We start from the raw sequence: 15,318 nt of genomic DNA on the forward strand, positions 1-15,318 counted from the left end.
GTGTATTTACAAAACGTCTTTAGCTTAAGCCACTGAATTTGTTAATCCCCAGAGATGAGGATACAGTCTTCAGTATGGCAAGTATACTGTAAGGATTTAATACCAATTTATTTAACACTTAATCTAGTATATTTTAAGCCAATCTATTAGAGGAATATGCCTCACAGACAGTTTTCAGCCTAACTGGTGGTCAGTAGGAAAGACAGTCTTCTCAAACCCTCCACCACCACACTGTCCTCTCCCAAAAGATGGCACAGTAACAGAGAACATATTTATTCCATTCTGTTATTTCACTGCTTTTAGTTTTATTCACATAATAAATTACGAAAAGGAGAACCAGAGCAGAATAATCTGAAATGTCGCAGTACACGAGGATATTATTTTGAGAGCAGTAAGGTGAATATGAAGAAAGGCACCCAGTCTTTAAAACAGAGAGAAGGCTGATAATGAGTTATTTTTTTGTAGTTCCATATAGTACAACTCACCTAAGAGGAGTATATAATAAAGAATCTGAAAAGTGGTGATGGAACATTCTTTGTGATTTATAAAGTTCTCTAAATCAAAACTCTAAAAATATACCATTAATTTCACAAAGGCTAGCTGCAGAGAGGTACCCAAAGTGAAAACCTACATCGCAAGTTTGAATATGAAAAGGCCAAGATTCTCAAGAACAAAATCTTCTGTGGGGCCGTTACTTATCCCACCAGTAAGTTTGCATAATTCAAGCCAAGTTTTTTCAAAAGGTAATACAATCCTTTTTCAAAGGATCCATTGCCAAGTGCAATTATTTGTGAGCATTTGAGACGTTCATAGAAACTTTATGCATACAAATTCAATCTGAGAAGTTTTAGGAAGTCCAAATTCATTAGGGAAGGCTGATCACAACTTAAAGGCAATTTGTGACTATGTCCAGCCCATTTATGAATGTTTTGCAATCCCTGAAATTAAATGTTTTCTTTAGTAGTTACAAAAACTGAACAGTGCTCGTTATCTTGTTTGTTCTATAAATACTATACAATTATTTATGTATGAGGAAAATATTATTATATAACTGAAAAATAGTTAAATATCCAGATTATTTTCAAAATTAAATATGGGTTTGCCCTTATTCTTAATGCACACTTTTTCTACTTTAAAAAAATCATAGCACCTGATTTTGTTTCTATTTTACAAAGATTTAGGAATTGGATGTATGAAAAAGGGACTTACTGAAAAACTTAACTTGCAGCATGTTAAAATCTTAAAAGTAGGAGTCTGTATAAATCTTTGCTGGATAATAGAATTAATTTTGTCTTAAAATAGATAACAGTGATATGTTTGATTCAAACTTTTTTTTCTAATAAACTGCGTCAAATCCACAAAGCCTTCCAAACTATGCTTGAGATGCTTCAGTAGACTTTCCACTCAGTTCCTGACCTTAAATGTGAAACTGGAAAGGCATAAGTATCACCTGGTCATGGCAGAGCCACGTGCAATTTGATAATTTCATTATTTTTGGCACATTCAAATAGAAAAGTACACAACTAGCAAGGAAGATCACTAATACAAGGGAAGTACCAGAGAATTACCAAACAGCGCTTTCTGAAGAACCAGGTAAATAAACAACATTTCCAAACAGCATGCCAGGTTTTCAATGAATGTTCTGTATCAAAAAAGGATTTTTGGACTCATTCCTGAGCAGATGATAAAGGGACTGGAGCATCTCCCCTGTGAGGAAAGGCTGGGGGAGCTGGGCTTGTTTAGCCTGAAGAAGACTGAGAGGGGATCTCATCAACACGTACAAATATTTCAAGGGTGGATGTCATGAGGATGGAGCCACACTCTTCTCAGTGGTGCCCAGCAACAGGATAAGGGGCACAAACTGAAACAGAAGAGGTTCCAGTTGAACGTGAGGAAGAACTTCTTTCCTTTGAGGGTGACCAAGCCCTGGAACAGGCTGCCCAGGGGGACTGTGGAGTCTCCGTCTCTGGAGATATTCAGCCCCTGCCTGGACGATGTCCTGTGCACCCTGCTCTGGGTGAGCCTGCTTGAGCAGGGGGGTGGGACTGGCTGATCTCCGGAGGGCCCTTCCGCCCCCTGCCATTCTGGGATTCTGGGATTCTGTGAAATCAGGGCTACACAAATGGATTCCCCAGTGCAGAGCCCCACTGCTGTCCCGGGGAAATCTGCATAGGTGCACCAGTTCACCCCTGCCTGCCATACTGTATATTCCGTAGTTCTCCAATGACAATGTATTATGTAAAGTAACCCAGAAATTGCAATTAGTCGTTCATAAGAATACCACTGAAGGAAATGTAAAGACACAAACCAGATATAGAACAGCACTTTAAAAATAGTTTTTCTTCAAATAAACCTTTGCAACATACAGGTGATATTCCTATAGAACAGTGATATGAAGAAGAATGTTTAAAAAATAAGAAACAAATGGTTTCCCTTCTGGAAATCTTCCTAAGGGAGTTACCATAGGGAGGGAGTTCATAAAATTTCATATCTTTATTAGGGACTTGTTTTACAGCTGTTATTTTTATTTGTAATTATTTGCTGTTTCATACAATGTTTTAGAAAGCCACGCAAAATATCAGTTAAAGACATTAACACAACTAAATATTAATACCATTCTGTTAAAAAAAAAAATCTCCCTTAAAATATAGTTTTATATTGCCTAACTATACTTATTTCCTGAAGAAGAATTTCAATAGATTTAGGACTAGTTTGCATACCAGATAACAGGACCCAACAGAGTTGAAAACTATAAAAAAAGAGCTAGCTTTATTTGTGTTATTTACATTGCATACTGGCTTAACCTGCAATTACATAAAAGTTTTCTTTAGCAGAGACCACAGCAAGCGGAAACCACACTGAGTTGTGCCAAGAAAACTGCTGCCTGCTCTAGTTAATTACTAAATGTGTTTCTCCGACAGAATTTTATCTTTAAGACCAATTTTCACATTAGCAGCTTGGCCTTTCTCTGATACATCGCTTGCATTACCATTGTAATACGTGCCCTAAGCACCTAAGAGACAAGGACGTGCACAATGGAGACAAAAGCAGGCGTTTTATAATTTCTGACTTTCTTAATCAGAGTAGAGAGGAGAAGAGAGGAGAAGAGAGAAAAAGAGAGGAGAAGAGAAGATAATAATTCAGTTGGAAAGGACCTACAGCAATCGCCTAGTCCCACTGCCCCTTAAACCTGCATTACTGACCCCTTAGGTCCTTCCTCACATCGCCCTGTAAAGCCAACTCCATATGGTGTATCAGAGATGGAGCAGGTTATCTGCAGAATTACTGCAGGTTTGATGTTTGGACTATGACACTAGCATTGAGTTAGACATGACCGCCAGAAATTCTCAGTATATTTTAGATTGGTCTATGAACGCTGAGGCTTGTTAGGAAATGGAGCTTTGTTCTGTCTGTTGACATTGGCTAAATAAGCCCAAGCCTGTGGACTACCTATGGATTTACTGTGCATTTTACAGAGTCAGACAGCCTACAGCATTTGCATATACATTACAAAAAATTCCAGGAAAACTTGACATAAAAATGACGAGTGAGATTTTGCATTGCATAAAAAGCTGTTGGTCATTCAGTTCCTAACAGAAGCTTAAAAAATCTCCCCTTTGCATTAATTTTCATCTACACATTAAAAAAAAAAAAACCTTTTAAAATGGATCTTAAAAATGAAACTAGATCAGCTAACAAAACCCAGGCACACAAACATTTTCATAACAACATAAACTGGTCTGGATCTTCAGAGCTGTCAACGACTGAGAATTGAACTGGACCAAGCGCTTCACTACCAAATCCAACAACAACATAAAAGACTGAATCAGACACTTCACATTTATCTTCATGATTCACACGCGGCATTTTTGCTATATTCTAATATAATAAAATATCTAAAATGTCACAATCCACACTTACAAGGCCACCAAATTAATTCCTCTCCGTTCCTTCTCCTCACTACAGCCTCTACTGCTCAGATTTTACAGGTTTTTCTCCCCTTTTTTTACTCGATACCTTCTTTACTGCACTACTGCATCTGAAAACCAGAAATGTATTTTTCTATCTTGTCATGTGATTAGAATTTCAAAATCTCTACAAGGAAGGGACTGGATTTCAAGTGCCTCCTTTCCTAATTTTCACAATGGAGAGTTTATTGCTGTTAAATGTTCTGGTTATTAGCAGGGACATCAAAGACAGCACATTTAGAGGTGTTACTCAGAATCTTACATCATGTATCATCACATACCACTAACTCAAAAAACATTTGGCATTACTTCTATAGCAATGAATACAAAGACAAAATATTAAACAGAATAATTTAAAAACCTTTTAGTCTTACATTAGAAAACCTGTTTGTATGTAGCATGACAGAAGCCAGCCCTTTAACCATTTCCTATATCTACCCCTGTACTCCCCCTGACCCTGACTGTCACTGATTCACAAGCACCATACGGACCAACTCCTCTGCTTACTAAAAGGGCAAAAATGACTAAGCCACTCCTATCAAGAAAATAACTAAATAAAAAAATGTAATACTAGATACTGTTAAAAATCTAAAAATATTCTAGTCTAATCTAACCTATCTAATTAGTCATCATGACTGTACCTGTAAATCAACAAATTATCACTGGCTGCATGTTACATGTGTAACTAGTAAGAAAAAGTTTTTCTTACCAATTTTTCATGCAGTTTTTCTTGAAAGAATGATCTTGCAGGCTGTCTCTAGGTGCTCATCATACCTGGAACAAAACAGAATACAGCAAGCTGAAGAGCTGTGCCTTAGTATTGCTCAATAACCTTCACTTTCAAACCAGACAGGCCCTAATTAATTCAAGAAAGAACCAAAGCTCACTCAGCTCACACTGTGTCTTTGTTGGGTTTGCTATTAAAAGAAAGTTTGCAAATTAAGAATTAATAGAATTAGTAGACATTATCGCTTTATCAGTAGAGCATCAATAATGCTGGGAACTCCTGATCTTACAAAGCCTCCCGTATTTGCATTCACTCCCATCACTAGGCTTTCTCTTAAACCAGTCACTCCAGTTACTCTGGGCTGGCTTATGAAGTGCACTGTAAAACCTGTCCTGGGTGCTTCAGCAAGCAGAGCAACACTGCAAGGAACTGAGCACTGAGCCCCAGGATTGCAAAGCAATATCACATATAAAATCCATTCCAAGTTTTTCAGGTCGAGATCCTCAATTAAGCTGATGTTAATCTCTTTGGAAAATGTCTATGAATTCATCTAGATATGTCTACAAATTTAAGCCTCTGCTGTCCAATTTTCAACGCTGTACATGCTCTGTGCTTTCCGTGTTATGCTACACACTAAATGGCCAGGTGCCTTGTGGGGACCCCGGCACTGAAAGTATTTTCTGCAAGATGCCAGAACAGCTAAGAACAATCAGGCTGACCTGATGCTTGAATGACTTTTCTAGAAACTGAAGCTCTGATAATGAAGGACCATGCTAAAGAATAAAAGCAAAGTTCAGAGCAAAAAGAACTCCAAAAGAAGATACTGAAGAAGCTTCAAATAGCTTGAGATACACCCAGAAAGCAAGAAAAATGTATTAGCAGACACTGAAGATGTTCCAATAATGCAAAACTGGACTCCAGACCCAGGTTTGGATGTTAAAAAGCCCTAGAATATAGACATGCTTGGATCTTGTAATTCTGTTTTCTTATTTTCCTTTTTATAATGTATCAGAAAAAGGTCAGCTATTTTTTACAACCACATAAAACACTGTGTGTACAGTACGGCAAAGTATATAAGTGTGTAAGTGCATGTTTAAATCCTATTAACTGTGTAGAGAATTTACAAGAATATTGAAATCGTTCGTTGCATTAGGCATGATTACTACAACCAAATCCTATGTTATTCTATTTCTAAAACTGAGATCTAATTTTGATTTAGTTTTCTAAAATCAACAAACTATTCACATAAACTAGTGCACCAGCCTGCTTGCAAATTCCAAATCCCAACCTGTAAACTCCTGCAGGCACATGAACCAGACTTTAAACGCACCTGGACACTACTATGGAAATACAGAAATAAATAGCAGCGGCAGTGGGAAAACCTATCCCGATGGAAGAAAAATGTTAGATCCAGAAGGCAATGCAGCTAGCAGATACAATTGCAATAACTACAAGTGAAATGGTTCTGTAAGTAGGTATCATATGGAAAACAAATTAGCAGAACTTGAAAACATCTGGAATAGATATGAACATAAAACTCAACAATGCATTTGAAAACCAAACAAGATTCCAGCAGAAAAATCATAGAAATAAAAGACTGGAAGCAAAACTGAGGTACTGACTCATGGAGGCCTCAATTCAGTTAATATAAAGGAATTGTTATTTTTATTTCATTATCAGTTTGCTATATATATTTTGTCTAAAAAAACAATACATGAAATCAGTTGACACATTGGTACTGACACATGAAAGACTGAGGAAAAAAAAAGATCTTGATTAAACTAGTTTACTTTTACTATGTTTTGCCAATAGTTTGCCTGCTATCTAAGTCTACACATGTGATTTTAGCATTAGTATAAATGGGGGGGGAAACGCCAAACAATCCCCTTTCCAGAATGAACTGTGCTTACTGGAAAGGTATTCAGCTGAAATGTGAAGGACAGTCTACATTTTAAGATACACAAGTTGCAGAATATGACATTATTCTATACTGGATAGTTTAAATATACAAGAGAAGAGCCAGATTGGGATTAATTTAAATGTCTTTTTACATTGAATCATATTTTTCATTATGCATAATACAGCATGTTTTTCTTGGTATATAAACATATTTCTGCAGTTGGAACATGAGGATTTTAGTACCAGTCGCATTACCAGGGCACTATTTTAAATCTATTAACCATTTTGAAAAGCCAGAAAATCCCCTTACATCACCGCCACTTCCCAGACACATTTCGCAGTAACTTCTTTACCTTTTCCTCCCTTGATCGCCCCAGTTGCTGAAAGGTCCATTCTTTGTCCAGTTCCCCATCTCATGGGACAGACTCTTTCCTCCTGAGAGTCTGAAGGATGTTAACTGGCCCTTCCCCACTCAGGACCCGACAAAGCCTATCACATAAACGCAGACAGACCTTTGTCCTCAATTCCCGCTCTCTTCACTAGGCTTTGTCCTGAAAGCAGTATATATTCCACAGGCACATTTAAAACCACAGAGAAGTTGCTTGTTACTGCCTCTACCATTCCACTACTTGAAATTATACTGCTTTTTCTCCTTGAGCATTTGGAAGTAACTTTATATAGTTATAAGGAACACGCTTATCTTGAGCAAGCCAGCAATCCCACTGACCTCAAAGAACACAATGCTGAGCACGAACCACGGGTTTTGCAGAATTGGGACTTTATAGTAATGCCATAAAAACATAGAGACCACAAAACCAGGACTGCCCGCCACAGTCATGTCCTCTTCTCCATCTGGATTTTCTACTGGTACGCATCTTCCAGTAATGCTTCCCATTCTGTTATCTCAGAGTGATTCTGACCTTTACGAAAACTGACTTCAGTGAAACAAAGTAGGTTCTGTTTTAGTTATTACAAATAATAGGAAGAATGATTTTCATTTGGGAAACAGAAAATCTCAGATGTATTTTCATTCAGACTACACGATTGTCTTTTCTTTCTATCCTAATTATTATTGTGTGTTGCGTGTAGTTAAAGTGGACTGTTTCTTCCATAATCACTCTTTTTCCAAGAGTATCCAAGTTTCAAGTACAGTTCTGTACTGGAAACCACTAGTATAAAAGAAGTGACTTCTTATTAAATAATTTGCCACCATTCTAAAATTCCACCCAGTATTACTCATGGGCACCCTCAGAACATTCCATTTCGGCCAACATAGATATTAACCAAACCTGGAGCTAAAAGATTAATTATCAGCGATGAAAAAGATTTCACACTGACCAAAAGTTTGGCTGAGTTTGTAGACATGGCAATAAGAAGTAAAATAACCAACGTAATATTGTAGGTGGCTTAACTAACAATTTATAGGAAATAATAAACAATAATGAACAGTGATGCTTAGGTACATCTAGCATGCTGTAAAGTTATAAGCACATTGACGGATGGTATTATAAAAAGTTAACAAGTACTCTTATTATTACCCTGTTGTACTCTACAAAGATTGATTTGGAGACGTCTTAACAAAAGATCTACCATTAACTTTTATACATAAGCCATAAATACTCACTTGATGTACAGGTTGACCAAAATTTTATTTTAATTTTTCTGTAAAACAAAGATTTTTCACTAGAAATAAATGGCAATGACCGCAGCTCTCCATACTGGCATTTTTACAGTAAAATTCAATTCAAATTATAAGGCAGTTAGTATTCATGAAACACAGAGAAATGATGAAAAACAGCTATGGAAGAGCAAAAAAGACCCCAAACCAACTTTAAATCTTCTTTTACTTTGTTGCCAGTTCAAGTAGCTGTGTTGCCTTTTGAGGGTTTTTTGGTAATTTCTGCTCTGCTGATGTTTGTGCCACTTAAGGTGAATTTCTGTCCTGCAGCACTTGAAGCTGCAGCGTTGAAGCTGCACGACAGTGCTTTGGAGCTAAACTTGAATTTTCACAGTAATTTGGCACTGCCTCGGAGCTTTTTCAGTCTTTCATTCACCATGGCTTGACATTTTCATCAATTGTTTTCTCCATCGCTACGGAGCTAGTCCCACAATTTGAGATTAATTACTTGCTCTTTGGAGTATGTTGTAATTCTAAGTAATTTAACATTAAATCAGAGGTTAATTGTACTTTCCATCTCTGTGAGATAGCCGAAGTGTTTGTAGTGGAGGGTGTGGCAAATTACCCATTTCATGGATCCAGTGAACAAGCTGCCACAGCAGAGAAGGAAACAGATCTTTGGCCAGGTGGGAAGCAAAGCTACTTGTTATCTCCTTGTATTTTCCTAACACTAAATTAAGCTCATAAAACCATGGCACTGTGCTTGGGTATGAAAAGATTTTTCAGTAGTTCTAAGCCAATGCTTTTTTAGCAACTGATATTAAAAAATTGGTTCCAAATAGTCACCATTCTTTGTTTAACCTACTGTTTACTTACCAGATTTTTTCAGCAGGTATGACTGCATCTGGCACAAAAAGCAGCCAGCTAATGTTCTTCAGCTAGGGAAAGCACAGGCACTACCGTCTGCTCTAACCACAAGAGGCTTAGTTTTCATTAAAGCTGTGTTTACTCTGAGTAACTTTTGGGGAGTGCAAAGATGCAAAACCAAGGATGTACTTGAGAAGTAGCTCATGGAAACAACGGCTCCATGTCATCCTTGAATTGTTCCTTGTTAAAAATATTTGTGTGTTAAATCTCTGGGCATCATATTCTTTACCAAGAAATAGATATTCGAGAGAAAAGAATTATGGCTGCATTAGGATCAGTAAAAGATCATCTCACTAATTGCACTTGGCCTCCCTGAGACATAGGTGCAAGAGAACAGAGTCCAATTTCTCTACAGAAAATCTTTTACTTCTGTTCCTGCTTTATTTTGGTTTCATGTGACAGACACTGCTAATTCAGTGAAGGAGTGACCCCTAGACCCCGTTTCTTCTCCCCAGGGGAGCTCAAATAAGTCAGATTTTTCTCTGCCTTCCTTGCTACCAATGTATTTCAACTGGTTTCCCTAATTTTTTTCTGCTAATTCCCATTTCCTTCATAATCACAGGCTTTTATGTGACTTGCTGGCCAAGCGATTTTCAGGGGAGCTATAATTGCCACAGGTCTTAAACATTAACCCTGCCAGGTGTCAGTGCTGGGACTGCTTGTGCATGTGATTAATGATACCAGAGCAAAAAAATTGTTTTTTAATTGACTGTCGTGTTTTTCTTCTTGTTCAAGTGCTCCTGAAACAGTCAGATGATCTGGAACAAAGGTTTCTTGGGAAAAAACACCTGAAATGTCATGCTGAAATACAAGAAATACAAGCTAACTTAATGAAAAGTAGAAGGTCTCAGAAGCCCAAGATGTATTGGCTATTTTACACATGCAGAAGTCTCAGGAGGTCCGAAGCATTTCCAGCTTTGTCACCTTGGATGGATGCTACACCACAGGGAGCGGAGACATAGCCAACAACTTTCAATGTTATCTCTCTCTTTCATAAATAAACACACACAAAATACTAAAGGTGACCGTGATATTATCCAAGAACAGGACTTGGCTTTACTTGGCGGCTTTACTTGGCTGGAGAAAGCCGCACAACAAGGCTGGCCGTCGCAGAAGGACGAGGAACTCTCGTCCCCCAGCTTGCCATCACAGGGTCAGTTTACATGCTGGGAGTTCAGCACATGCACGGCTGAGCTCTCAAGTTGCAGACTTTTTTTGGAGTCAGTAGACAGCAAGATCCATATACCTGTTGTTCTTTTTACCACTTTTAGGATCAGAAAATCCATTGTTTTGATGAGCCCTTCAAGATTAGTTTTTTTCCCCTCCTTGGAAAGCAGAAGCAGCTGAGGATCCATCAGTTATTAAAAAGTAGCTTTAAGGACTCTCCTGAAGCAATCAGTTGCAAACAAAATACAACGTTTAAACGCACACATCTCCACGAGCTACTGCTTGAATCACTTTACTTAACAAAAGTTGTTAGAGTTGGATGTAAGTGAATGTATCAAGACGATCTTCAGGCAAACCCAGAAAAAGTAATCACTGAGAGCAAGCATAGTTTTAAATCTGTTAATGCTTAGAATTCTGTTAAAATGTGTTTGCTGCTTCTTTTTCTTCATCAATTAAATATGTGGGATATTTCCACTAAATTCCACTCTCCTAAGTGAAACAGGAGGGGAGGAATATAAGTGCAGGTAACTGTCCCATGGCCTCTGAGCACACTCTTCTAGGTGTCTGACCTCTGCTAAGCCACCTGAAGCCTGTCCCAAGCCAGGGTGCTTTTATTAGACACAGTACATTCAAGTTAACAAACGGAGACTCAAGTTAGCTCGACTCTTGAATGCTAAGAGCTGATTTAAATCGGTTGAGGTGATGCTCTCTTGAAGTCTCCTATTTCAGCACGGCAGCCTTTGTTTTTTAAATGCTCTAATGATATCTCACAATCCCAGTGCCTTCAAGAAGTGCTGGTCCAGCTCCTACTCCTGGCCTATCTTCAGTGTTGAAAATTCATTTTTCTCATGGGCTGTTATTGGTGTATATATAGAGGTCAGTCTTGCTGCTAAGCTATAAACGTGTAGGATAATGATAATTCTATGACATAGGCAAGGTTCTCATTCAGTTGCACTCGCAAATGCTTAATCCATTGTTAACTTCTGGGTTTTCAAGATGCAATTTCTTCAAAATCACCCTTATTGTAAAATCACGCTCCAGGTGACAGAAATTACTCTGAGTGTATGGGAAAAAAAAAAACAAAAACCAAAACAAAATCAAAACACAATTGAAAAACAGAGGGGCTAGAATGGAAGCCGGAACTCAATTTCTTAACAATAGCAAACACTGTAAGTGATCATTATGATACGTGTTTGTTTGAGACACAGTTATTATATATTGCCTAAATATTTAAGTTAGCGAAACCTCCGCTCAACTGAGACAAAAGCTATGCAGGCCGAGAAGCTGGAGTTAAACTGCTAGGAGGAGTGTGAAGCTGGCATTAGCACTGAAGCAAGAACAGAGGTGCTGTGAGGCACGCAAAACCACAAAAAGTGATTTCATGTCTTTAAACTGTCCAAAGAATCACAATAATAAAGTTCTAGATGAGTGTTGAGGGGACACATGCCATTTCAATGAAAAAAGTAATAATTTTAAATGACATTTTGAAACATTCCATGGAAATGTATTTGAAATGTAATATGGGGACGCCAATAAAGAATATGCTTTTAATACATTACAGATTATATGTGATCATCAGTTTAAGACTTCCCCTCAACAAGCAGGATAATTCAAGTAGACATGTAGTCTGTCTATACATTTTGTATTGCTATCCTTTCAAATGCAAACTCTGATGTTTCTTCATGGCTGGAGAAATACAGAGAAGGTATGGTTTTAATTTTTCAAACTCCTTTGCAAATAAGCTTAAACATTTTACAGCTAAAAGGACAGAATTTACATTTGCTGTGTCTGGTCAGTTTTAAAATGGTATCTGTTATGAATCATGTTCACTTTTAAAGTTCATTTAACTTGGCTTATGGTTTACTTTAAAAAAATGTTATGCATCATTTGGAGCTGCACTCCTAGCCACTATTAGTAATAATAAAGGCGTGGAGGTTCCATCTGATGGCCCTGGTATAAACTCAGATTTCCATAGGAAAAAACAAACAGGATCCACACAGATGGTAATAAATCCCCCAGGCTTGTGCCACTATCGACGCCAGGAGTTTTAATCAAACTACAGCAACTACAGATCATTCTGCTGCCTTAATGGGATGCCTGTGTGGATGGTACTAGGGACAAAAAAATAACAGAAGTGCAGTGGGGTTTTTTTGCTTTTAATCCTAATGAGCAAATGTGCCTTTATGGTGAGATGAAGTCACAAGATAACTTTAGTGGGACTTAAGGACTCTCAGCATCTTCTGCCACTGAGCTCTTTTAGGCGAGTCTCAATTTTGCAGCTCTTTTGCTGTTCACTCAGGGCACCTAAAATGGTCGGGTGAGAGAATCACATCCAGGAAGAGAAGAAATGCAATAGTATAAGATAATTTGCTTTCAAGGTGGATTAAGCTCCTTCAGTTAGCAAAGACAGCTTCACGTGGTGGTGTCACTTCACCACATCCTCTTTTTCTTTCTCTGAAGGTTATTACAAATTGCAATGCTTCCCATCAGGCTGAATTACCGATTTATTTTTGAGGCTTCTACACTACACTACTCAGACCATGCTAATGTTGCCCCTCGAAAAATCTTCCCCACTTCTCTTTTTTTTAAAATAAACAATAATACAAAACCAGTGGACTTGTTGACCATGCCAAAGGAGGCAAAGAAACCACAACATTAGCACCTCCAGTGCTCCAATAAACACAAAATGAGCCTCTGCAAAAGTCAGCTGTAGAAGACAAGGAACAGAGGGATCCAGAACTCAGACTGGACACACACCTTCACCTTACAACTCCAGTTAATGTCTTTTTTCCCCTCACCATTATGTGTTTCAACGGAAGAAAAGGAAAAAAACACCAGATGTTTGTCCACAAACCCTAGTAATGATGCAAGCACTTGCCCTCCATTCGCCAATGTTCACTGAAATTTCTGACACAAGAAAACCAGTTTTCAAATAATTACATCTGTCTTATAAATACAATAAAATGTCCCTTCAAAAAGCCACCACATGAAATCTAAACATGGATGCAATGAATAACAAAAATCGCTTTTGAACACTGCAGCTTATAGCCACAAAGAACAAGCTATGTTTTCCTGATACTTTCCTGATGCCCAATTTGATATGGTCTGCAGAGCAGTTTTTTCTGGCTCTTTTTTCTTAGCCTCTGTTCTTCTATTTCCTGTCCATCACTGGTGGATAAAGAGACCTTTCCCTCACAGAAAAATATTAGAGTAAGATTTCCCTGCACTCCCCAGCCTCTTCATGAGAACTTTTTCCACTCTTTAGAACTCTCAATGTGCACATTTACCCGTTACTGAGCAGCTGTTTCATCCAGGTAAATAAGTACATCCTCCACATCTCAGAGTCCAATAAATAGTTCAGTTAGGCAGAAAAGCAGACAGTAAAAAAAGATCAGTAGAAATCCTATCACTGGCCCAGTGAGTAGCCATCAAAGCCCCTGGTCTACTTCCTGAAGCGTATGGATTATGAAGTCTCTTAAGATATCAGGCTCCTCCAAGCCAACGTGACTGAACCTACAATGATCAACCAAGTCTTGGAGCACAATGAAAAGACTTATGGTCCCATGAAGAGAGAGTGTCAGTGCAGTTTAAGAATCACAAAAAAGTATCCTAAGGTTTGTGACCTACCTGTTAAATGTTATAGAGATGTACCACTGAACAGCTCTGTGACAAAAGCCTGAATATTTACCTGCCAGTACCAACCTGGTGAGCTTCTGGTAGTTGTGGAGAACTGAGACAGCCGCTTGCTGAAGAGCTGCTCTTTGTGTTCCAGGCTGAGTTGTCTGCACTAGCTTGCTAACAGTGACAGTGGTCTCTCAAGCCAAAAAAGAGATAATGAAGCTGCTACAGGAAAAGTCCATCCACAGGTATGGACCTGATTTTATCTTCTTCCCCCTTGTTTAGTCACTGTATCTCAGCTGCATGGCAGTGGCTGCAACAGTTGGATAATGGTGCTGGCTTGTATGAACCCTCCTAGCTTGAGTCCAACTCCCATCCCCATAGGCCTCCCTCCCCAAACCCTCTGGCTTCTCAAAATTGCACTAAGAGAAAGCCCAGGGGACACAGAGCCCAGCTCCACCATGGATACCTGCCCAGATGCTGAGTAGTTACTTGGACAAAAAAAAAGAAAACCAAAAACCCACCAGGGTTGCATGTATGGAAGAGAGTAGGTTAAACCCAACCATGCAGACATACTTATTTCAAGAGTTATCACTCAGCAAGTCTGTTCTCTAAAGCACAATCAACCAAAAAAAAAAAAAAAAGAAAACCTCAAGTCCACAGATGGCCAGTGCTAAAGTGTGAAGTATTTCTCTGGTGCCACAATGGTATTTAACAGCAGCACAAATGTTTACCTCAATATTGCCTTTAAAACCAAAAGTATTTATGCACTCTGGAAAACAAGCCAGGGAACAGGCAATGCAATTAGCTTCATTTACCACATAACGGCAAAGAAACTTGCTGGGCCTGCCTGGGAAATCCAGAGTTTTAATGGGAATGACCAGCAGTCACCCAATGGAAGTAGGTGAGTAATACCTAATGAATAATCTATTCCATGCATATAGGACTTCTTTCCATTTCAAAACCATCTATGAACACATTATATATTGTCAAATAACTTCTAGACCAGTTTCTTGAAACCTTTCACATTCAAAATACATTAGTCAGATGTGCATAATCCTTGGAATTATTTCTTGCACCACACTAAAAAAACAATAGGCTCAAAATTTTCACAGAAACAAAAAATTGAGCTGTTTTATTAAAGTTTCCTATTTTGTCAAACATTCACACCTCATTGGCTGGAAGATTCTTGGAAACCAAACAAAGTAGGCAGCGGTTCCCATAATAAAAATCTTCTGAGTAAGTGTATTTACACATTTCCTTCTGTCATTCCGGAGACAACTCCAGTTCACTCTTTGTCCCATCTAGAAACTGGTTAACGTGCTAAATGAAGCCCTTCCACCCCTGTTTCTGGGACCAGTGCTGCTGGAGGAGTTCTCAGGCAGCACAAGATT

Source organism: Egretta garzetta, unplaced genomic scaffold (assembly GCF_000687185.1).
Source record: "Egretta garzetta isolate BGI_Z169 unplaced genomic scaffold, ASM68718v1 scaffold451, whole genome shotgun sequence".
NCBI classification, from domain to species: domain Eukaryota; kingdom Metazoa; phylum Chordata; class Aves; order Pelecaniformes; family Ardeidae; genus Egretta; species Egretta garzetta.